We start from the raw sequence: 22,927 nt of genomic DNA on the forward strand, positions 1-22,927 counted from the left end.
TCGCCAATTCTCATCCTTGATTCACCCTCTACCACCCCCCCCCCCCCCCCCCCCCCCGCCCCCCCCGGGCCTTACTGGCGTGAATGCCCTGGCGGACTCTGTAAAGCACAGAGTGCCAGAAATTCATCCCACTAAGTACGCCCAAAAACAGACTGGAAATCTCCCATTTTCCCACCTGTTGGGCACTTAGTTTTGTTGTGGGAAAATCGTCCCCCTGTGTCTCGGTTGAGGAGGTTCTCGAAGAGCTCTCTCCAATGGGCATGGATTGCCCCTCTGTATTTGATGAACCAGGCAACGACCATCTCCAGAAAGTGGGAATCCAACCATCTCCTCCTTGACATTCAATGGCATTACCATGGCTGAATCCCCCACCATCAACATCCTGGGGTTTACCATTGACCAGCATCGGACTGGATCAACCATATAAATACTGTGGCTACAAGAACAGGTACGAAAAGTGAAAGCTTGTTCAATAATTTCTTCAATTGAAGGTCATTTAATCAATTAGGATCTTTTGATTTATGGATCCCCATGGGGATCGTAACAAAATTGGGGACTTGCTTGGGAATTAATCCAGAGACTGAAACTGATTAAATGGAACTTTCTAGCATTTAAACAAATAAGATTTCATAGTTGCTTTTGCTACATTTTACTGGGAAATCAATATGAGTACCTTTGAGGATGAAGCCTTTATTGAAGAGAGGATTTGACTCTCAGAGGCTTGGAACAGTTGAGAAAAGATGACTTACAAGCACATGATGATTAACACTAGGTCAGGAATTAAGACGGACATGATTCTTTAAGAATTGGCTCGAGGAAGAAAGGACCTATAATTAGTAAAGAGTTTCCATTTGGTTCCACTGCACACATACAGGATCGAATAATCCTAGACAGGCAAAAGAAAGATAAAACAAAGTCCAGAAAGGGCAGATATTTGCAAAGCAGGCAGACTGAAAATAGAGAAAGTGAAAATAAAAAAATGGCAACAAACATTCCCCAAATTAATAACTTAATTTAAATGAAATACTCAACAATTTCCCATTTGTTTTCATGCTGCCATTTTCAAAAGGAATTTACCTTCAAAAATTTCAAGAAAAATACTTGAAAATGAAGAACATTCAAGATGATGGGAATCGAGCAGGAGAGTTGGACAATTTGGATAGTTCTTGTTAAAAGACATAATGCGCTGCATGGCTTCCTTTTGTTTGATCTAATTACAAGCTTCTAAGACTAATTTTCACCACTACAGAAAATTAAGAATGAGCATGTTCTATGTAATTCATATTTCTCTGTGCATGTTATTGTATAATTCTGTTGATGTATATGTATACACACAGCTTCAATTAAATTGTTTTACACTCCAATTGTTTTCATGTCATCTGACACATGTATTCTGACACAAGCAGAGAGAAGATTCATAGAGCAAACATGCCAGCGACAAACTGACTCATGTTGTTTGAAAGGCTAAATAAGGGGAGAAGTTTAGTCTGTCTCAGTTCATGTACACAAGTAGGGGTGTGATTATCTGTCAGTATGATTACAGCGCTACCTCATTTTAGGACTGAAAGAGTAGCAGAGACAAAGGATACTGTATGAGGATCAGTGGGCAATAATAAATGTTTCCCTAAGTAAGCTAGCCTGATAACACACCAGAGACACCATCTTGTTGGAATTATCAGGCACCACCACTTGCAGAAACATTCATCATACTCCTGTCCCACCCAATTTAATTTTCTTTGTACAATGTGTGTGGTTTAAAAACATGCATGTTATGATTAAATGAGTATTTTTTAATAGGTTTTATACAAGAAATATTGGGAACACACAGTCTCTGAAGTGACCTCCGTGATGATACACGAGGCAGCATTTGTCAATTCTGAGATTATTTGTTCAGTGATATAAGAGTGAAATTCAAAATCAAGAACAGCAAATATTTTCTTTCTTTTTCCCTCTTCAAGGTGAGTTACAAAAGAGCAAAATACCTCAAGTCTACCAGGCTTGGCATACCTAATTTTAATGTTTGTATTTCGTATGGATTGCTTCATAATAACCATTAGGGTCACAACTGTGAACAATCTGACCCCAAATTATATCTATGAGTACACAATTCCAGCAGTGATTGCTGGATACTGCTCAGAATATAGGACACTTGTTGTTTTCGCTCATGGTGGCACAGTGATTAGCACTGTTGCCTCACAGCGCCAGGAATCAGGGTTTGATTCCCAGCTTGGGTCTGTGCGGAGTCTGCACATTCTCCCCATGTCTGCGTGGGTTTCCTCCAGGTGCTCGGGTTTCCTTCCACGGTCCAAAAGACGTGCTGGTTAGGTGCATAGGCCATTCTAAATTCTCTCTCAGCATACCCGAACTGGCGCTGGAGTGTGGTCATTAGGGGATTTTCACAGAAACTCCATTGCAGTGTTAATGTAAGCCTACTTGTGACACTAGTAAATAAACTTAAAACTTAACAGGGATCAAAACTGTGAGCACATTGGTTTGTAAAGCTCAGTGTAATATAATGTGATACTTTAGCTCAACAATAGATGATCAATGCAATTAAATTATCTATTTCACAGATCGTTTACAATTTCTAACCCTATTCATCACTTTGTTTTTCAAAAGGAACATTATCACTTCACCTTTGAGGCCTAACCCAAGCCATACTATCTGGGGTGAAAGTTTCTTCTCAAGGTGGCAAGTAAATTCTTTTTACGTTTCAATGCACTCAGTCAAGGTTGTGCATCCCTAATACAAATTGTCTTCTGATAGCCAACACTGAAGTCGCTGAGTGAAGTCCCATTAAATTGGGCTCAATTACCTGCAACATTGATGGTCTTCATTGCTTCATATCAACTTTATTGTAGAAGGATCATTTAGATCTGAAACTCTGTTTCTCTCCACAGTGGCTGCCAAACCTACTGAGTTTATCCTGCATTTTCTGGTTTTAATATCTGCATTTTTAAATTCAACATAAAGTGAAAGCCAGCTTGGAGAAGTCACTCATGGTCATGCACAACATGTGTCCATAATCTAAATGCCTCAGTTCAAGATGTACTGCTCAGTGTCTCACTGTCTGATTCCTTCCCACAAACATCTTATCTTCCTCAGACTTCCATTTCATTCCCACAAAGCTTTTAAAAGCCAAATGTAGCTTCACTAAACTCATCTTATTGATTTCTTTGTAAAAAATAAATACAGTGTGAATTTTATGTGCTAAGATGCATGCTTGTCTATTCTGCGGCCTGTGGGCTGCAAAGTGGGCCCCGTGCGATTGTTGAAAATGTCGGTAAGACGGATCAGTGAGTTTAAAAGTTTCTGCTGGGGGCTGCACCTCCAATCACTGCGTGTTTCTGTTCCAAATGGAGAAATAGGGTGGCACGGTGGCACAGTGGTTAGCACTGCTGCCAAACAGCGCAAGGGACCCGGGTTGAATTCCAGCCTTGGGTGACTGACGTTCTCCTCGTGTCTGCGTGGGTTTCCTCCAGTTCTCCGGATCCCTCCCACAGTCCAAAAGATGTGCTAGTTAGGCGCATTGGCCATGCTAAATTCCCCGTCGGTGTACCCGAACAGGCGCCGGAGTATGGTATCCACGTTTGGCCGCCACTAGGCCTCAGACCTCATTACAGCTCTCCCCTCCACCCTCATTGCACATAACCACACCCCCTCCACCCAGTACACCCTCCCCCCAGCCAATTTAGTGAGTGAGGGTGAGTCTGTGTGGGGATGGGTGAGTGAGTGTGCATGCAGGTGGGTGAGTGGGTAGGAGTGAGGTAGGATGAGAGTGAGGGTGAGAATAAGGGCGGGTGAGAGTATAGATTCGGAGGTGAGGGTGTATGTGTGAGAGAGACAGTGGGGTGAATGTGAGTGTGAGAAAGAAGGGTGATTGTGTGTGTGTGTGTATAGTGCATGTGAGACAGGGGTCAAATGTGTATATGAGTGAGAGAGAAAGAGGCGAGTGTGCATCTGTATTTGAGAGAGGTGTGAGTGTGTGTGAGAGAGAGAGGTGAGTGAATATATGTGAGAGCGAGGGTGAGTGAGTGTGTGTGAGAGAGAGAGGTGAGTGAATATATGTGAGAGCGAGGGTGAGTGAGTGTGTGTGAGAGAGAGAGGAGTCTGTTTGTGAGAGAGAGGAGGGATGGTAAGTGTGTTTGTCTGAGAGAGAGGGTGTATGTGTGAATGTGTGTGTGAGAGGGAGATGGTTGAGTATATGTGAGAGAGAGAGAGACAGGTATGTGTGCGAGAGAATGAGATGGGTTAATGTGTGTGAGAGTGAGGGAGGTGTGTGTGTGTGTGTGTGTGTGTAAGTCAAAGAGAGGGGTGAGTGAACATGTGTATGAGTGAGAATGGGGTGAGTGTGAGTGTTTGTGTGTGAGAGAGGGGTGAGTATGTATGTGTGTGTGTGCACAAGAGAGGGGTGAATGGACATGTGTGTTTGAGAAGGGTGTGTGTGAGCCAGATGGCTGAGTGTGTGTATTTGTGTCTGCGTTTACTGGGAGATCTGTTTACATTCCCCCACTCCCAACGCATGGACATTGACATGGCCTCCGTGCCCCCCCCCCCCCCCCCCCCCCCCGGGGAATGGCTGCCACATGGGCATCACCAGCCTCCTGATCGCCTCCCACCGCTCACCCACCTCCCAATTGCCAGCCACAAATCCTGAACTGATCGCAGGCCCCCTGATCACTGACCCCGACCCCTAATCGCCAGTCGTACCACTAGCCCTCACCACTGCCAACTCCTCCAATGCAGAGTTCCACTCTTCCCTCCCCACCTACCTTGGCCCCCTATAGACTGGCTCCGCCCCAGTCTGGCCCCACACCCTGTGAAGCCTGACCCATTTGGCACTGCTCGGTGCCCAGTGGGCACTGCCAGTGTGTCAGACTGGCAATACCAGGGTACCCAGTGGGCACTGCCAGGGTCCCGGGCTGGCAGTACCAAGCTGGCACTGCCCCCCTGGCCCTGACCTCCCATCCCACTGGCATGGCCATCATGTCTGCTCCCTGTTGATGGGGACCATATGTGATCCCCTCTGGTGTGGACTCCAACAGCGAGGTCGGAAAGCCAAATGAGCCGAGACAACAGTATCCAGAGCTCGCTAAACACATTAAATGAGCAAATGAATATCAGCCTCATGCCCTTCCCCATCGCGAGGCTGATCACCTCATAAAAAGTGGCCCAGGAAGATCACGACATGCTGGGCGCGAATTTTATTTTTTGGTTCCCATTCAAATTTCCCAACCCGCTGCATGGGTTGAGTAGCATAGCAGGGTGGGAAAATCATGCCCCCTGGGTGGATGGGGGCAGTGCTCCTCTGACAGTGTCAGCCTAGCACTGCTAACCGGGAACCAGGCAGTGCCAATTGGGTAGAGCCTGAGGGGGACGGGGCCTGATGGGTGCAGGGCCATGATGGTGGGAGACAGGGGTGAGCTCTATGGGGGGAGTGGGAATGGGGGCCAGTTTACCAGCTGGGCAGCGATCATGGGGGGCGGTGCAATGAGCCGGGGAAGTGATCGGGGGAAGGGGGGGGGGCGGCGATGTTCAGGGCCGTGATGTCTGGGGCGGTGATTGGCGGGGGCGGGGGGGGGGCGGTTGGGAGCGATGTTCGGGCGGTGATTGGGGGGTCGTGCAATCACTGAGATGGTGATCAGGAGGGAGTCAGGGCTATATCCATGGAGGGGAAGTGATCATTGTTCATGGGGGGTTGGGGGGTGACAGATCTCCCACAACCTTGTGCACAGTATGCTGGGAGATCGGGGCGCCCCTGGAGCTCAGCAGCCGGCTTCTCGACGAGTTGAGACTCCACCCCCTCCCATACTGGCAAGAATCACATTACAGCCTCAGTGCCGTAAATTACCAATCTCGACCGCATTGAAAAAACGGGCAAGAAAACCTCCTGTTTTCTCGCCCGTTTTACACTTAGAATTTTTTTGAAAAATTCCCGCCCCTTATCTTTTTCAAAATTTGCTCATCTCCCCTCCCCCAAGTGTGAGAAAAATTGAAATGTGACACCTCCCCACCCCACCCCCACGCAAAATGGTTGAAGCTCCTTGGGACAATGTCTGAGACACCTTTCAATTTAGATCTATCATTTAAGAGGAAGGTGTCTTTTGTATTTAAGGACAGTGGTGATACAATATAGAGCTGCTACAGAAACAAGATAGTACACAGGAATTGAATGTTTTCTATATTAAACTAAGCAAAAGTATTAACTGAACTGAGCGCACATTTACCACCAAAATGTTTTGTATACTTCACAGATATTATTGTATTTCACCCTCAGGCCCAGTTCATTACATATGGCCCATATTATCAATATGGAAAACCTTTAGTTCCTAACTAGCATGGCATCAATCACTTCCCTTTCTTTCATGAACATGAGAAAAACAAAGTAACTCACCATCTTGTAATTCTTATAACACAGATTTTTTGCTGCAACCGGTTCTTTGAGTCCTCTTGCAGCTTGCCAACCCTTCCCCCTCTGTTCCCCAGCCCTTGGGCATTAGCTCCCACTGGTATCAAAGGATTAATTTATTCCTTTCTTGTCTTCATTTCTATATGGCTGAATTTCAGATAACAGCATTAGTGAGCACAGAGGCAATTGAAGTAAACTTGTATAAGGCCCTATTCCCAATGCAGCAATTATCATTCAAAACACCTTTATCAGTTTTTAATCAGGACAATTTTGATATCTTCCTAACCGTAGTCAGTGAGAGAAAAATACATTGTTCTTTTATCCCAATTTAATGTTAAACATTTGAATCAGATGTTCAGTGCTTATAAAGAGCAGCAGTCTTCCTCAATGAAATTGTTATTTGCTGTTTAGTGTTGGCATTTCTTGATAGTGGTGCCATACTCCAAGAATTTAGCCAATAGCTTAAAAAGGAACCATACAAATATTTTACTACAATTATAGCTGGAAAATGTATTTTATAATATTGTCTAGTCTTGCAAAATGTTTCAGATAAAAGTGATTTTCTATGGTAGTGCAATGATTAACAGAGATTGATCATACATTTTGTTACAAAGTAAATGAGATCTTTCAGGTAAACTTTGACTACCAATGTCAGAAACGTGCTCAAATAATACAAAAATAGTTATTTTTAACTTATTTTGTTTTGATAAGATTGTCACAAATGGATGGGAGAAGTGATATTTATCCAGGATGTCTAGGAATTTACTTGAAAGGGTTTTCTCTATTTAGTTTTCTTGTGAGGGTAGCAGCTTGCCATGCTTCCCCTCATCCCCTTCATTTCTGCCATTCAGTGGAAGGGCAATGCCCTGCCCCAAGCCACTACCAATGTTCCTTTGAGACTGCCAGTGGGAGGTTGACAACAGCTTCCCAGGATGGTTCCCACTGGAAAGACCTATCCACCAGAGCGAAGGTCCCTGGTTTCAACAGAATGACTCACAAAAGCAGCACAACACATAATGAAACTTAGCAACACGCAGGATAAAAGACTACTGTTGCAGCACATATGTTAATAATCAAATGCACCACATCATTAGACTGTCCTCTCTGCTACAGTATTTTTATCCTCCTTCTCTCTGGCCTCAAACACTAACATATCGAGCCAAAAGGTCAGGAAAGCAAGAGAATCCTGGATGATTTCTGTTTATGTTGCAATATACCTGGTCACCAGTTGCGTGGCCTTCTATTTTCCCAATTATGAGGAAGTGCCAAATCTCTGCTCACTGTGGCAGAATTGATTGTTTATTTACTCATTCGTGGAATTTTCCCTTGCTGGCATGGCCAACATTTGCTTTTGATTCCTAATTCCTTGTCATACACCTTCCTCAATTCATACACCTTCTTCATCATTCATCCTCGCTCTTGCAAACAGCAGCAAAAAACAAATGGATTCTCTTTATCTACATGAGGAATTGGTTAAAGGTGAGGCTCAGAGGACAAGAAAGCCAGGAAAGATAGATGTGGAATTGAAGGCTGATGTAACTGAACAGTGGGGAATACTAGCACCAGCTGCAGAGAGCACAGATGATAATCTCGGAGATCTTACCAGGAAGACAAGGACGTTAGCAACAGACACACAAATGGAGGTTCTGGGTGGCTTCTCCCAAGTAATTCAATAGACGGCTAGGATAGCAATAGAGCCCATTGTCCACCAGCCAAAATAATAATAACAACAACTTGCACTTATGGTATGTTGTATCAATAATATAAGCACTGATCACTCAGGGATTGTGATCCGGATCACATGATATACTTCCCTTCTATTAATTTCATGCTGAAAACCCTGAAAGGTATTTCAGAACATCCTTCTTTCTTTTTAAAGATACTTTCCTCCCTTCCAAAGAAGGGGGGAAGGCGGGATCAGGATATTGATTTTGATGATCAGTCATGATCAACATGAATGGCAGAGCAGCCTCGAAGGGCTGAATGGCCTACTCCTGCTTCTATTTTCTATGTTTCTATGTTCTATGTTTCTATGTTTAACTATGTACGACACATGTTAATATTTAGATACCATTAAGTAAGTTTATAGGGCTAGTGAACCTATGAGTTTCTAAGAGGTAATCTGCTACAATGCCCAGATCTTGTAATGGTAACCTTGTCTGGAGATTTCTTTAATTGCTCACAGTGATCTGTGGGATTGTCATTCATGGATATTGTTCCAGATTGCATTTGGGATTTTGTCTTCGATGCAATAGAACTGCACGGTGGTTTAGGAATTGGAATAAATTTGATTTGTCCTTGGTTACATCACACTCGTGCACCTTTATGCGTAATGACTTCATAAGACCTTGGTTCTGAACAAATACTTGTCACCTCAACTGGTTGTCATGTACCTTCTGTGGGATTTTGGATGCAAACATGTGGTCCCAGTTGTGAACCTGGCAATTCTGTCCCCTCATCCTGTCTGCAGTTTTACAAGTTGATGTTTAATTTCCGAGAGGGCAGAAGGTAAGAGTAGGTAAATTGGTACACACTGACATGAGCTCTGCCAGCGATGAAATAGTTGTACTTTAAGATGTCACTCTCACATGCAACATTGCTTGGTCTGTCTACATTTGAGAATTAGAGATTTCATTGTGTGAATCGTTCATTCATCAAGGCCATTCGACCTGGGGTAATGAGGAAAATAAGTCATGTGACTAAATTCCACTTTTTACACATTTCCTGAAATGGATCGCCAATAAATTGTGAAGAGCTAATTCTAATGAATCGCTGTAGGTACACCAAATAAACTGAAAATAGCACTTACAGTGTGGGCAACAGCCGTGCTTGATGCAGCGTGCATTTGCTGAATGATGGGGCATTTGGTAAAGTAGCCAATGATGACAATGAAGTCAATGCCATGACATGGGTAACACAGTGGCTAACACTGCTGCCTCACAGCGCCAGGGATCCGGGTACAATTCCAGCCTCAGGTCGCCGTCTGTGTGGAGTTTGCACATTCTCCTTGTGTCTGTATAGGTTTCCTCCCACACTCCAAAGATGTGCATGTTAGATGGAATGGCCATGCTAAATTGACTCTAGTGTCAGGGGATTCATGGTAAATATGTGGGGTTACGGGAATAGGGCCTGGGTGGGATTATGGTTGATGCAGACTCGATGGGCTGAATGGCCTCCTTCATGCATCTGGCTGCAACGGGGGGGGCAACAGGCATTTCTTCAGTGTGACCTGAAACTCATCAGAACTTATGTTGGAGTGTGCCTAGAGCAAGATCTCAAAGTACGTTGACCTCTCGACATTGCTGGCTCTGCAAAGGAACAATTACCAATTTACATGTTCATCCAACCCAAGATCTTGTCACCAGCATATTTATCTCCAGTAGTTGATGCATTGGCCGGGATTTTACCATTGCGTTGCAATTGGGATTAGTTTAGGGGTTTTTTAAAAAAAGGCGGCATGGACAAGTTGGGCCGAAGGGCCTGTTTCCATGCTGTAAACCTCTATGACTCTACTCCCACAAATTCATTTCCAATTACTATAATTAAGTTAAGCTTGAATATGAATTCCGAAAGCAAAGCTGGGCTTTGGTCCCTTAAGATAACTAACAAACTTAAAGCGAAATCTTTCTTAATTGTTGACACTTTCTGTATACTTGTGTACATACCAGAGAAAACTGAACAATTTAATCATTTATAAAATTTATAAATGATTATAAAATGATGAAGGGGATAGATAGAGTGAACGTTCAAAGACTATTTCCTTGGGTGGATGGAGCTATTACAAGGGGGCATAACTATAGGGTTCATGGTGGGAGATATAGGAAGGACATCAAAGGTAGGTTCTTTACGCAGAGAGTGGTTGGGGTGTGGAATGGACTGCCTGCAGTGATAGTGGAGTCAGACACTTTAGGAACATTTAAGCTGTTATTGGATAGGCACATGGAGCACACCAGGATGATAGGGAGTGGGATAGCTTGATCTTGGTTTCAGATAAAGCTCGGCACAACATTGTGGGCCGAAGGGCCTGTTCTGTGCTGTACTGTTCAATGTTCTATATTCTTTTGTGAAACTGGAACAATATTTAAAATGTAAATAACGTTATATATAATTTTGTGCATCTTCATTCTCTTTTTTCTGAAGCACTTTTGTTTTTCCAACCCAATACATAAACAAAACACACGTTTCTACACACAAACACACAGACCATAAAGTTCCATGTTTGATTTTTAGTCTGTGCTGTTCACCAATCTCAGTTATATGAGATGTGGGAATGCTATCCTGGGCTAAGGCAACCAGGGTTCTCATTCATAATAAATGAGAATATATTTGGAGTACTGTGAGCAATTTTGGGCCCCACACCTCAGGAAGGACATACTGGCACTGGAGCGGGTCCAGCGGAGATTCACACGGATGATCCCAGGAATGGTAGGCCTGACATACGATGAACGTCTGAGGATCGTGGGATTATATTCATTGGAGTTTAGGAGGTTGAGGGGAGATCTGATAGAAACTTACAAGATAATGAACGGCTTAGATAGGATGGACGTAGGGAAGTTGTTTCCATTAACAGGGGAGACTAGGACGCGGGGGCACAGCCTTAGAATAAAAGGGAGTCACTTTAGAACAGAGATGAGGAGAAATTTCTTCAGCCAGAGAGTGGTGGGTCTGTGGAATTCATTGCCACAGAGGGCTGTGGAGGCCGAGACGTTGAGCGTCTTCAAGACAGAAATTGATAAATTCTTGATTTCTCGAGGAATTAAGGGCTATGGGGAGAGAGCGGGTAAATGGAGTTGAAATCAACCATGATTGAATGGTGGAGTGGACTCGATGGGCCGAATGGCCTTACTTCCGCTCCTATGTCTTATGGTCTTATGGTCTTATATGTGTGGACATTAGCTAAGTACAGAATGGTCCTTACACAATGATAGAATAGTGAAACTCAGTATTAGCGCTTCTGCAGAAAGGATCTTCAATTATGGGTGCTACTGGAAGGCATAAATTGCTTGTAGAACCAGAAATCAACAAGGTTCAGTAGGAATTCCTCTTATCACCAATGCCTGGACAGTAACCTGGCGGATTGGATCTTTATGGAAACCACCCTCACGAATTATAGAACTCACCCTTTACATAACCTGTCTTTCATAGATCACACCTTAGAATCTATCTAATATAGAACCCATCCATGACAAAACTCATCCAGTAAGGTGCCATAGAATCCGTCTATTCTAGAAACCACCTGTCAAAGAACCCTCTCTCGATAGAAACCACCCTCTAAAAAACACAACTAAAAAAAAATCTATTAAAGAATAAAGAACCTATTCTTTCAATGATTCACAGAGCACACTTTTCATAAAACCCATTCTCTTTCAAACTTATCCATAACAGAACCATGTGGAACGCACCCTCGATGGAAATTTTCCTCTATAGAATCTACCTTTAATGCAGTCTGTCTGATTGGGTGGGTTTTCTGGAGGAAGAGGGCAGATGATCACCCAATCGGCAAAAAATATCCCCAGTTTCTTCAGGACAAAAGGGCTGAAAACTGAAAATAGTAACAAAAAACCCTTAAATGTGCAAAATACATTGTCATGTTCACTACCTTCTCAGGGCTTTTTGTTTCCTGTTAATCCATGCCACTATTTTTTAAAAATTCCTTCATCATCATATCTCTATTCTATAGCCTTCCTAAACATTATAACTTTTTAATGTTCTTGTTATTTGATTTGGGATTTGTTTGTCTCATCTGGAGTTTATGGCAGACGATTTAAGTCCTAGGGCTTCTAGTTGTTTTCTGAATATTTAGAAGTTACGTTTCAGTTCTGGATAACCGGACAATAATAGATAATTGGATGGAATGGTTCCTATCACTACTAGGAAACTGGCTTAGTCTCTGTCCAATTGTTGCTTCACTTCATTCAATCACGGATTCTTTAGATATTCCTGTGGGCTCACATTCCTCCAATCTTTCTGTGAAAATTTCCACATCCTTGAACTATACAGAAGAGACTACCTGTCATCATTCTCCAAATGACTGTGAACTAGCTCGTATTTAACAATACTTATTCAGCACACATTCCCATTCCTATTTAAGAAGATGTATTCCTGCCAGTCATTGTGGATTATTGTTTCTGTACTTAATGCAACTGCCTCAGCTTTTGTACCCTTATCCCACACATCATGCTTATGTGACGATGAACTATTCCAGGTGTCTTTGTTTGTGCCCCCATACAGCATTGCTCCACAACTAGACTTTGATCCTTTATCCCGGGTGGCTACAAAGCCCAAAAAGGTGGTGGTCATGTTAACAAGCACTGAACAAAAATAACATTTTTTGAGCTGCGTTGTCAGTTCAGATCTAACTTATGATATATGTGGCTGTTGGTAGGCATTCAGCAAACAACTTAAAAAAATATCAATCTTCCATGACCACAGCCCTGCACACTTTTTCAATGCACTTAAAGGCAGAATCCATTTCACAATACCCCATTATCTCACATGGTGAGTTCCAGATCATTGGGGAATGTGTTCAACCAAGGAAGAAAAAGAAAATCAAATTGCAAGCCTTCATGGCTCTTGTGTGGCCACTGGGGATAGTTTAAGAGTGACATTGGCAAAGGCTGGGAGCAGATCATTAGACTATCAACTTGGGGAATTGTCAGAGGATTAAAGGAGGGACTTTCGTAGCAAGACAAATAGTTATGAGCAGAGGAGAATGTAATTAGTAATGATCAGGTGTGCATTTTTTCTTAGATTAGCTAAGCAACATGGGAAAGGAGGGGTATGAAGAGTTATTATAATCCATGTCATAACTAATAGCATAAGAAGGAAGAGGTAGGAAATCTTGCTAAAGATGATCAAGAGCTAGTCGCTGAATTGAAAAGCAAGACTTGAGAGTGTTCAATTTTGTCCAATTACTAACCAAGCAAAGTTCAAGCTGATGTAGGGATAAACAACCATAACAGCTTGCACTTACACAGCAACATTAACATAGTAAAATGTCCCAAGGTGCTGCACAGGAGTATTCTCAAAAAGCTTGACACCAAACCACCAAATATTAGGTGAACAGAATCTTGATCAAACATGTAGGCTTTAAAAAGAAGGATGTGGAGAGGTTACAGGTGAAGAGGTTTAGGGAGGGAATTCCAGAATTTGGAGACTAGATAGCTGAAAACATGACCATCAATGATGGAGAAGTTAAAATTGGAGATGTGCAAAATTGGAAAGTACAAAAATCTCAGAGGCTTGTGGAGGGGGAGGGGAGGTAGAGAATGTTACAGAGATTGGGGTGGGCTAGGTCATTTGGGGACTTGAATGCAATGCTGCAAATTTTAAATCGCGAACTTGCCAGAGAGAATCGCTTTACTGAATCTTGCCAAATTTTCCACCTGCATTGCTGTTCTCACTGATGGCTAATCCAGACTCAAAATCCTCTCCGTTGTCTTTTAGTGTGAATGGTGGAGGCAAATATAAAACCTATGTCTGGAATATTGATGCTAGCTGCAAAGTACTGACCACCTTGATTTCAGTTAATTCATTGCAAGTAGAATCCTATTAGCACAAACAGAGTTTGATTTAGCAACTTGCATCTGCGGGAGACCTGTAATGGCTGCTCTAGGAGAAATATTTTGCTGGGGAAGCAATTGTTAGTACAAAATCAGCACCTGTGGCATGAAAGGCTTTTTGAAAGATCTTGAGATGATTGCTTACTTTTGGTTCACAAGGAACAACTACATTTCCAGGTCATCGCAATAAGGCAGGACATTGTGATTGCCATGACATGCACACATATAGAATGCTCATCAAAACATTCAGATAAAAGGATTCTGAGAAAGGGACTGCAAGAATCTCAAAATACCTTGTTATTTAGGTTTCAGAAACAGTTAAGTACTGTTTTTCTATTTTAACTTAATTCTGAGTATATTTGTTTTCATAATACACACTTCACAGTGTCACCTGTGTGGAAGGGAATTTAAACACCAGCCCTCCACACCCAACTGCCCAGAGGAAACCAGATGCCTAACCACTGGCTTCCTGCTCCGATCTCGCCACCTACAGCATTAAATTGGGTTAGAAAGGACACCTGCCATAAACGGATGGGATCAATCTTTCAGGGTTTTGTATGTCATCAGGTTTGATTGCAATAACAAGCTCAAGCATGAGTGAGGGAATCAATGATGGCTTTTTCATTAGGGCAAAGCTATCAGGAAGTGAATTTAGAGACTGAAGAGACCCAATAAAGTATGTTGAAAAAGAGTTTTCTGGTTGATCAGGGACAGTAGGGGTGCTCCTATGAGCTTCTAACTGACTATGGAAACTAGGGAATTCCCCTAGTGAAGCTACATCAAAGCGGAATTCCCTCAGTGAAAATGACATTTCCTGTCAGTCTGAGGTCTTCAAACGGGTCTGCTCACACCTGTGACTTCTGAGAGAGAGCAACGGGAATCCCTTCTGTGGAAAGGAGTGCTACTGTTATTTTTAAGCCTTCCAGGTGTTCAGGAGACATGGATATTCATGTGATCAGGCGAGCATAGACGCAGAGAGATCTGGGAGTACAGATCCACAGATCCTTAAAAGTGGCAGCACAGGTGGAAAAGGTGGTAAAGAAAGCATATGGCATGCTTGCCTTCATTGGCCGGGGCATCGAGTATAAAAGTTGGCAACTTATGTTACAGTTGTATAAAATGTTGGTTAGGTCACATTTTGAATACTGTGTCCAATTCTTATTGCCACACTACCAGGGTGTGGTGGCTTTGGAGGGAGTACAGAAAAGGTTTACCAGGATGTTGCCTGGTATGGAGGAATTAGCTATGAGGAGAGATTGAATAAACTGGGATTGTCCTCCCTGGAATGACGGAGGTTGAGGGGCGACCTGATAGAAGTTTATAAAATTATGAGAGGCATACATAAGGTGAACAGTTGGAAGCCTTTTCCCAAGGCAGAAATTACAATCACAAGGGGATACAAGTTCAAGCTAAGGGGGAAAAGGTTCAGTAGAGATGTGCGGGGCAAGTTTTTTACACAAAGGGTGGAAGGGGCCAGGAATGCACTGCCAAGTGAGTTGGTTGAGGCAGATATGTTAGCGACATTTAAGACTTATCTGAATAGGTACATGAATAGGCGGGGTATAGAGGGATACAGGGATTGGTCTAGATAGGACAACATGATCGGCACAGGCTTGGTGGGCTGATGGGCCTGTGTACTGTGTACTGTTCTTTGTTCTTCAAAGGTTTCACAGTACACAGACAGGAATAAAGATAGTAAACAGCAAGGTACCTGTAATCACCACACTAAGAGTGATTTCCACTTCTCTCAGGGCTAAAAGGGGCAGTCTAGCCATAAGACCCCCCCCCACCCCCCATCCCAGGGGACAGTCCCAAGGTGAAGCCGCTCCACCCAGCCAAAGCACATTCAACCCCCAGTCCCTTGTGGGACCCTCCCTCAGCAGTCTGACAGTGGCAGAGTGGTGCATGGGCACATTACTTACTTTCTTGTCCCCATCTTGGAGTCCCAGGTGCCAGGTCAGGTTGTCATGGCCAGGGTGTCAATGCCAGGGTGCGGGGACAGTGCAAGGTTGGCATTGCCAATAGGCAGGACCTGAGGGGGTCAGAGCAGGGGAGTGCCTTAGGACACTCATACCGGAGTGTCACTTTTGGGGCAAAGGGGGATTACAACCTCTGGCTGGGGGATGGAGGGTGAGCATAGGTGATCCTCATGCCTGCATTGTGTGTGGGGAGGGGGTGACCATCCTTTTTGTGGGGGAAGAAGTTGCCTCTCTGTGCTGTGGGGTTTGGGGATGCTCCCCTGGTCAGTGGGGGAGGGCGGGGGGGTCACCATGTCCACGGTGGAATGGGAGAGGGGCCTGTCTCTCAACCCTGAGATTGGGGGACCCTTTAAAAATTATGCCCCGATCTCTGTAAAGCTGGACTGGCTGGCGTGTTTGCACTCTGCGTATTTTAAAATACTAAAGGTGGATGAATCCCATTTGGCAGGCACTGCTAATGCCAACACGAAACACTTTGTTTTTAGGGAGAATTGCAGCTAGTATCAAACTTACAAAAAAACATATAATTATGTAACAATTGTGGCAGGTCAGAAGATTGGATAGAATATAAAAATCAGGAACGAAAGACCAAAAGATTGATAAGGAAGGAAAATTTAGAGTACGAGAGAAAGCTGGCTAGGAATATAAGAACAGATAATAGGAGTTTCTATAGATATTTTAAAAAGAAATGAGTTAACAAAGTGAATAATCATTCCCCCTCCCAGCCAGAGGCCTCAAACAGCCCCCCCCCCCCCCACCCTCTCCTCCCAAAATTGACACTCTGGTATGAGGTCCCCTAAGGCCTTGCTCCGCTCAGGCCCTGCCCATTGGCAATGCCAATCTTGCACTGCCCCATAGCACCCTGGCATTGACACCTTGGTCATAACACCATGGAATTAATCATGGAAAATAAGGAGATGGAAATTCAATTAAACAGGTGTTTTGCATAAGTCTTCGCTGTGGAGGATACTAATAACATCCCAGAAATAGCTGTAAATCAGGAAATAGAAGGGAGGAAGGAACTCAAGCAAATTACTATCACTATGGAAGTGGTCCTGAGTAAATTGTTCTGACAAGTCTCAGGATCCTGATGGACTTCATCCTACAGTCTTAAAAGAAGTGGTTGGTGAGATAGTTGATGCATTGGTTTTAACTTTCCAAAAGTCACTAGATTTGGGGAAGGTTTCATTAAATTGGAAAATAGTAAATGCCACTCCTTTATTCAACAATGGAGGGACAGAAAAAGCAGAAAATCACAGGCCTGTTGGCTTTAATATCTGCCATACGGAAAATGCTAGAAGCTATTACAATACAGCAGGGCACTTAGAAAAAATCTAGGTAATCAGGCAGAACCAAAATGGTCTTGTGCAAAGGAAATCATGTTTTATCAATTTAATAGATTTATTTGAAGAAGTAATATGCACTGTGGGTAAAGGGGAATGAGTGGATCTACTGGACTTATATTTCCAGAAGGCATTTGAGGAGGTACCACATCAAAGGTTAATGTGGAAAATAAAATCTCATTTTGTGGGGGTAACATATTGGCATGGATAGAAGATTGGCTAGCTAGCAAGAAAAATAAAAGAGGCATAAATGTGTCATTTTCTGGTTGACAAGATGTCATGAAAGGTGTGCCACAGGGATCAGAACTGGGTCTCAACATTTTACAATTTATATAAAAGACTTGGATGAAGGGGCCAAAGGTATGGTTGCTAAATTTGCTGATGACACAAAGATACGTAGGAACGTAAATTGTGAAGAGGACAAAAGGTGGCTACAAAGAGATATAGGTGGGTTAGGTGGGTGAACAAAGAACTGGCAAATGGAGTATAATGTGGGAAAATGTGAAATTTCCCATTTTGGCAGCAAGAATAAAAAGACATATTGGCTGGAATTTTCCAGCGTTCATGCCCCATTGCCGCTACAAGCGAGGATAGAAAATTTAATGCTCAGCCAAATCTCCGTTCACTGCAGTGGGACCAGAAAATACCACCGACATGAACTGCCATAAAATTCGGCCCAAGATCTGAATGGTGAGAGATTGCAGAACACAGCGATGCAGAGGGGTCTGGGTGTTCTAGTGTATACATTATGAAAGGTTAGTATGCAGGTACAGCAAGTAACTAGGAAAGTTAATAGAATGTTATTGTGAGAGAAATTGAAAATAGGGAGTTTTTGCTTCAGTTGTACAGGGCATTGGTGAGACCATATCTGGAGTACTGTGTACAGCATTGGCCTTCTTATTTCAAGAAAAATATAAATACATTAGAAGCAGATCAGAGAGGGTTTACTCAACTAATACCTGGAATGGGCAGGTTGTCTTCTGAGGAAAGGCTAGACACTGTAGGCATATACCTGCTGGAGTTTAGTAAAGAGGCAACTTGATTGAGATGTATAAGATCCTAAGGGGTCTTGAAAGGACATTTCCTCTTGTGGGAGAATCTAGAACTAGAGGCTGTAAAAATAAAGAGTTGCCCATTTAAGACAGAGATGAGGAAAAACACTTTCTCTCAGAGGGTTCTGAGTCTTTGGAGCTCTCTTCCTCAAAAGGCAGTGGAAGCAACGTTTTTGAATATCTTCATAGCAGAAGTATTTAGATTCTTGATAAGCAAGGGGGTGAAAGGTTTTGGGGTAGGCAGGAATATGAAATTGAGGTTAAAATCAGATCAGATCTTATTGAATAGATGAGCACACTTCAAAGGGCCAGATGGCCCACTCCTGCTCCTAATTCATATGTTCGAAAGATTTGATTTTTAGATTTGATTTGATTTTTAGAAAGACCTTAAGATACCCTCACTCACCAAATTCCCAGCACCCTTGTTCAACGTCACACTCTAGTGCTGAAGGAGCTTTAGAAATCATAGAAATCATAGAAACCCTAAAGTGCAGAAGGAGGCCATTCGGCCCATCGAGTCTGCACCGACCACAATCCCACCCAGGCCCTACCCCCACATATTTTACCCGCTAATCCCTCTAACCTACACATCCCAGGACTCTAAGGGGCAATTTTTTAACCTGGCCAATCAACCTAACCCGCACATCTTTGGACTGTGGGAGGAAACCGGAGCACCCGGAGGAAACCCACACAGACACGAGGAGAATGTGCAAACTCCACACAGACAGTGACCCGAGCCGGGAATCGAACCCGGGACCCTGGAGCTGTGAAGCAGCAGTGCTAACCACTGTGCTACCGTGCCGCCCAGGAGCTTTAGGAGCTGAACATGAGCCACAGATCATCTTGCATGTCAGAGGCAAGATGTCTTCTTACATTATAATTGAGAAAAGGACATGAGCTAGAAAAGATTCACATGGAAGTTTCTGGGCCAGTTTTGAAAGATGACCTGTAGACAAACTGGTGAATTGATTGGAGGTGTATACAGCAGAAGGTGGAAAACAAATGAGATGAAAGGATGGGCAGTGCACAGGAGAACACAAGAACTTGGACAGGTGGACATGGCCAGTATATTTAAATAATATATCACAACAATATTAGTACAAGTAATTTTTAACCAAGAGGAAGATAGACTTAATTCAGAACCTTGAGCAAAGAAAACACCAGTGATAACAGGTGCTGAGCCATACACATGAGTTCAGATAAGAGGGAAGTCACTTTAAAAGAAGTTGAGGGATGGTTGCATTTTCAAATTTGATTAATAAAGTGCTGTGAAAGATTGTGTCAGAGGCCCCAGATAAATCAAAAAAGACTGAGGAGGTAATACAATTTTCAAATGAGTCATAAAGAGCAGAGATCTCACAAAAAGAACATTCCCTGGTGTTACATGATGAACAGAAATTTTAACTGATTCTGTAAAAGGGTTTCATTTCTCTGAAAGTGAGAGAGCATGGATTTAGAAGCAACATGGTCAAAACCTTTAGAAAAAATGAGGGTCATTTTAACCTGGGGGGTATATCAGTGTGCAGGAAAGCCAGCTCCAAACAGCCGACCTCCACATTTAATTGGAGCAAGTTAGACTGCTTGTACACAATTGACCCCAAGTTAGATGGGGCTGCATTAGTTTATCCTACTAACTGAATTGGAGCAATATTTCAACTGACATTTAAATATCATGGTATATCAAGTGGTTTCTCAAACTTGCCGCTGAAAATAAAACAAGAGTATAGTGACATTTGAAGGTAGAACTACTGAATAAACATTCAGTGCTCAAAGCTGCTATCTTACCTGCTGCTGGGAAAGGGTTTGTTGACAATAATGTTGCAGGAAGTTTATTTGGAGATCTTCTCACTCACACCAGAATATGCGGAGGCTTGGCTGCCTTAGATTGGATCTCAAATGAGGGTCAATATGACCAGCACCAACACCAAGTGTAAAAGCAGAGGCTGATTTGTGGATGAGGGTGCCAATCAAACAGGCTGCTTTATCCTGGATGGTGTTGAGCTTCTCGAGTATTGTTGGAGTGCCCTCATCCAGGCAGGTGGAGAGTCCGACCCTTGACTTGAGCCTACAGGCTTTGGAGAGTGAGGAGATGTGGAGATGAAATGCTAAGATGGAGGTTGGGTGACTTTGCTTATTCAATAGAGTATCTCTGCCTTCTGGAAAGTTCTAATTGAATCACCCTGGTTGGGGGAAGGCTCCCTGCTAGCTTGCCCTTTAAATGTTAAAGGGCAAAAGATTCTCTTCATGTCCCCATGCCCAAGTATGGCTAAGGATGCCTGGACTCTTAGCCAAGTGTCATTGTGCATATTTGGTTGACAGCTCAGGCCTGAGGGAAAACACTGCGACTGAAATTTTCCCATTGCACCCGCCATGGCAATCGTAGTGGGCGGGGGAGGGGGGGGGGGGCGCGGAGCGTTGCAGAGGTGGACCATGCAAAGGTCCGTAGACCTCGGGCAGGATTTTCCGATTTTGGGGTAAGCATGGCCAGAAAATCACGTCCTGCTTGTTTGATTGCTCTGGCTGTCTAATTTCTGCTGTCAATTGCACAATGTTTATTTACACAAGATAAAGAGGTTTCAAATGCTTGCAATTTCTCTTGTTGAAACTTTAAAGGGTCTGGATGATTGACACTTTTATTGGGCTGGAGTAAAAGCTTATTTTACGAATAAATTGGAAATTAGAAGAATGAGGGGGGATCTTATAGAAACATATAAAATTATGAAGGGAATAGATAAGATAGAAGCAGGGAGGTTGTTTCCACTGGCGGGTGAAGAAGGGTGAAGAATCTGTGGAATTCCCTGTCCAATGAAGCAGTTGAGGCTACCTCACTGAATGTTTTTGAGGCAAAGATAGATTTTTGAACAGTAAAGGAATTAAGGGTTATGGTGAGCGGAACTGAGTTCACGAAAAGATCAGCCATGAATAGTGGAACAGGCTCGAGAGGCTCGAGTTCTTGCTGCACCTAGTTCTTATGTTCTTATTAACTATTAAAGCATTTTTTACACATACTCCTGTCATTATCAGGTTCATTACTTCTATGAGTGAGTGAATGGGCATGGAAGCACTATAACTTGGTGTAGAGGGCAGGAAGGGCCCAGGGGATTTTTGGGGGGCATAAGGTGGCATGGGTACAGCATGGAGGATATGTAGAGGGTGAGGGCTGGAGGGCCTTTTTGTTTTTATTTTAACTGGGACAAAATCTCACGGCACTGAGGCAGATCCTTTAAACCACCAGCCTCAAGACCTGGCAGCCCTTGTGCTACCTTCAAACTTTTTCCTGGATTGGCTGGCTAACTGCAGCCCACATATCCACAACCCAACTCCCAACAATGGAACAATGCGGGCACTTTCCTCCCGAGGCGGGTAAGCCCAACCAGCTCCCGCTAAGGATGATAATTCAGGCCAATGTCTCCAGATTTATAATTTGATAGAGGAAGTTTGATAAGACCAATTATCCACAAGGTGAGTGTGAAAGGCTACCATTTATTATTCTCTATTGTGCAACAATGGCCTTTATTTCATTCTGGGTGGACAATGACCATTGACCTTGTGACCAAAACTGGCTTCTGATACTGAAATTCTTTATTATCCCAAGACCCAAAGAGACAACAGCCGCACGCAGCAGCTACAAAAGGCTGTGTCATCTTTGCTTTTTAAGAAGCAGGAGGTTGTAAAACCTCCAAAAGCCTCCCAGTCTGATTGCAAAACACTTAAGTTCATCTATAATGGAGTTTGATCTCCTGATAAGGAAACCACTAATGCCTAACTTTGTGACCTGCTAAACATTGATGTCTTCAAGGGAATTTTGCAACAATCCAGATAACTGCCTTCAGCTACTTTGGATCCATTGAAACTACAATTCAAGAGTGAAAAAGGACGTTCTTTTTGAGCTAACACTGACAATCTCCAACAAAAAGTTAAACACATGATATATCAACTATTCTTTTGGTTTAACACTTGTAGATGTGCATTATCTTCTTTAATTGCATGGGTTTGTGTTATGTGAATGATGTAGCATTTCAATTTTTTGGGGTGAGTGTGTGAATAAATAATCTTCTTTATTTTTAAACTCATGAAAGTTTGCTACTGTCTTTTTAAATTGATCACATGCTAAAGGAGGCTTAGAAACACACAAATCGACACTTCTAAAACAACCACATTGATTGCTGAAAGTAAGGGAAGGAAATTGGGGGGTTCAATTTATTTCTCCTCCACTATCCATAACACCTGGCACATGCATGGTGTAACATGTTGCTTGCCACTTATCAGCCCAAGCCTGAATGTTGTCCAGGTCTTGCTGCGTATGGACACGGATTGCTTCACTATCTGAGTCGTGAATAGTGCTGAACATTGTGCATTCATCAGCAAACATCCCCTTCTGAACTTGTATTAGAGGGAAGATCATTGATGAAGCCGCTGAAGACCGTTGAGTCTAGGTCACAATCCTAAGGAACTCTTGCTGTGATGTCCTGGGATGAGATGATTGATCCCCAGCAACAACAACCATCTTCCTTTGTGCTAGGTATAACTCCAATCAGTCATATCTAGTTTTCCCTGCTTGCCACTGACACTGATTTTGCTA

This window comes from Mustelus asterias, chromosome 1 (genome assembly GCF_964213995.1).
Source record: "Mustelus asterias chromosome 1, sMusAst1.hap1.1, whole genome shotgun sequence".
NCBI lineage: Eukaryota > Metazoa > Chordata > Chondrichthyes > Carcharhiniformes > Triakidae > Mustelus > Mustelus asterias.